This window comes from Triticum aestivum, chromosome 7D, assembly GCF_018294505.1.
Source record: "Triticum aestivum cultivar Chinese Spring chromosome 7D, IWGSC CS RefSeq v2.1, whole genome shotgun sequence".
Lineage (NCBI taxonomy): Eukaryota > Viridiplantae > Streptophyta > Magnoliopsida > Poales > Poaceae > Triticum > Triticum aestivum.
Window position 1 is genome coordinate 508674452 of NC_057814.1, and position 3464 is coordinate 508677915.

Consider the following 3464-nt stretch of genomic DNA (forward strand, 5'->3'; position numbering starts at 1 on the left):
TAAAAAAAACTATTATAATTTTAACAAATTAGGAAAACATGTGCCCTAATAAAAAACAATTAAAAGTATGACCCCGTCGGCCTCACTAAAGCCGAAAAGGCACTCTTCGATCTCGCTTAGGCCAAAGAGTAGTCTTCGGTCTCACTTAGGCTGAAAATGCACTCTTTGGTCTCGCTTAGGCCGAAGAGTGGCAGAACTGAGCTAAAGAGCTCTTTGATTTTTGCTAGGCCAAAGTTGCATGGCCATCAGCCTAAACTAGACCGAAGAACCTTCTTCGGCTTTCCCGTGATCGAAGAGTCCTTTTTCTTTTCTTTTCTCCGTCCACAAGGTTGTCTTTCTACCCTTAACCAATTTAGCATTACTGCTCTTTTTTCTAATATACTTTTCTTTTTTTAAATATTTAGTTTGCTTGTTCGTAGTAATATTATTCTCGCATCACATCGCATTGTTTCTTCTCTCTCCATTTGAATAGTATTATTTTGATGTACAATGACATTTTTTAATATGGGTTGAACATTCATAAACTATGAATATTTTTTAGTACACAATGAGCATATTTGGATCACATGATTAAACATTTCTGAAATACACGATGAATATATTTTTAATACACGATAATGTGTTCTGAATACGGGTTGACCATTTTCTTAACACGATGAACATTTTCAGGTTACAAGATTAATTATCAAATATAAGATGATCACTCATATTTATTTCTCTTCTTCTATTATCCTTACTATTTATATGGTTTTCAGCCCCGTTTTTCTCATAAACGGGGTCAGCTTGTTCAGATTTTGGACCCGGTTTTCCTTACATGAATATTTGTTTTGTAAGATGCAAATATTTACATGTTTATTTTAAAAAAGGAAGCTAAAATGTAAAAAATACGAAAATATTAGAAAACTAAATGTATAAAAACATGAAAAATATTTAAAAAGCAACGAGAATGCTGAATTGGTTATGGCCGGGAAGACAACCCGGTGGACGAAGAAAGAAAAAAAAGGACTCTTCGATCACGGAAAAGCCAAAAAAGTGCTCTTCGGCCTGGTTTAGGCCACGGCTGTGCAACTTCGGCCTGGCAAAAATCGAAGAGCCGGTTCTGCCACTCTTCGGCCTAAGCGAGACCAAAGAGTGCCTTCCGAAGTCCACTCTTTGGCCTAAGCGAGACCGAAGAGTGCCTTTTCGGCTTTAGTGAGGCTGACGGGGTCATACTTTAAATTTTTCGAATTAGGGCACACATTTTCCGAACTTGTTAAAAAAACAATATAAAAAAAAACCCCAAGCGCCTCAGCGCGCATTTTGGGCCAGCCCAAGTGGGGCTGGGCACTCATATTTTTTTTTTCATTTTTGATTGTTTTGTTTTTTAATCTAAGAACTGTTCATGAATCTCGAATTTGGAAAGAAAATTTTGGGATTTCAAAACTGTACACGAATTTGATTCTTTTCCATGAGTTTGTAAAATGTTTGGAATTTCAAAAAATATTTATAAATTCTGAAAACATGTTCACAATTTCAAAAATTGATCATGAATTTCAAATATTTTTTATCGATTCAAAAAATATTCACTAATTAAAAAAGTTCATAAATACAAAAAAGTTTGTCAATTGAAAAAATGTTCATGAATTTCAAAAAATGTTTACCAGTTCAAAAAGTGTTCACGAATTTCAAAGATGTTTGCCATTTTAGAAAATGTTCATATAGTTTAAAACTACGTTCATGATTTAAAAAAAAATTCAAAAAACGCAATTCTAAAAAATGTTCACGAGATTAAAAAGGAAAAAATGAAAATAAGAAAAATAAAAACACAAAAGAAAGAGAATAATAAAAATAAAGAAAACCCAGAAAAAAACAAAAGAAAAAGAAAAACCCGGTCCAGGGAAGATTCTAGAACCTTGCTGAGACCGGTGGAAGAAAAAAAACAGCCAGTTTTTTCTTTTGAGACAAAAAAAAACAGCCAGTTGCACACCCTGTTCTACTTCCCGTGTGGAACGGAAGTGGGTCGGCCCAGAAAAGAGCAGACGAACACGTGGTGATACGCGGTAGGTCGCTATTCAACGACCTACGCGCGGATTATGGGCATTTCCTATTTGGCGCCAGGCGCCTGTGGCATCCGTAAATGGGCCGGCTCATCTAGGCGCCGGTAGACATTTTCCTTTTTGAAAATTCTATGCACTTTTAAAAAATTTCAACAGTTTTGTTTCACATTGATGAACTTTTTGAATATCGATGAACTTATTTGAAATTTGATGAACATCTTTTTGAAAATGGATGAACTTTTTTTTATTTATGAACTTCTTTTTCAGTTCAATGAACTTTTTCTAAAAATACATGAAATTTTTCTGAATTTCTATGAGATTTTTTCAAATTTAATGAACTATAAAAAATAATGAACTGTTGCTAAATTGGATGAACTTTTTTCAATTTGAATGAACTTGTTTGCAAATTTATGAACTTTTTTCATAATTGATGAACCTTTTTTAAAGATATGAACTTTTTCTTCAAATGGATGAACCCTTTTTCTTTAAATCTTTAAACCTTTTTTGATTTCATTTTTTTTTCGTGACAATTTTTTTTTAAAAAAATTGGGGCAGCACGATAGTGGGCCGACCCATGCTAGCAGCGCTGCAGGCGCCGGATCGTTAATGGGCGCCTGCAGCGCTGTATAGGAGCTCCCCGGATTAGGAGGTGCAGTAAAAATATCCTTGAAAAATTCAAAAAGTTACATCGATGTCCGGTGGGTCGACCGTCTTCGTCCTCCCAAACAGGCTGATCGTGTGTCACTCGATGGGCTAATCGCGTGCCGGTCTAACGTTGGGCGAACATGTTGTTGATCTTGGACCCTGTTTCTCAGAAAGAAAAATCAAGGCCACGTATTCTGACGGACCAACACGGAACAACAACAAATTCAAGAGAAATCTCAATTATTTCTCACATGCCTTATGCGAGCATCTGAGGGCGGAACGCGTGACAGATATGAGGCCGGAGGATCAAACTATGAAGAGACGATGTCATCGCCGTCGCGCCAAGAAAACATGCTAAGGGCATTTCCAACGCGAGCCCTCAAAATGGCGAAACTATTTGATCAGACTCGTCCACATGCAAGAATACGAGAGTCGGCCATCTAACCTTAGAGCATCTCTAGTAGACCCCACAAAAAGCCCCGACCCGCAAAATAACCGTCAAAATAAGGGTCGGCGCGCAAAATCCCGCCTGAACAGACCCTGCAAACGCGGCCGGCCCGCAAAATTTTTGAGGGGCACGGCAAAAACTTGACCCTAACCCGCGAATACGCGGCCCCCCCCCCTTCCCGGCCCGTCGGTGCACTGCATATAGCAGGAGCGGTTGGTGGGGAGGACATTTCAGCCCGCGCTTTTCCCCACCTACCACCTTACCTCTCCCCTCGCCCCGCCCCCCACGATTCCGGCGAAAGTAGCCGGCGGGATCACGCCGAAAGGCCGCCACAC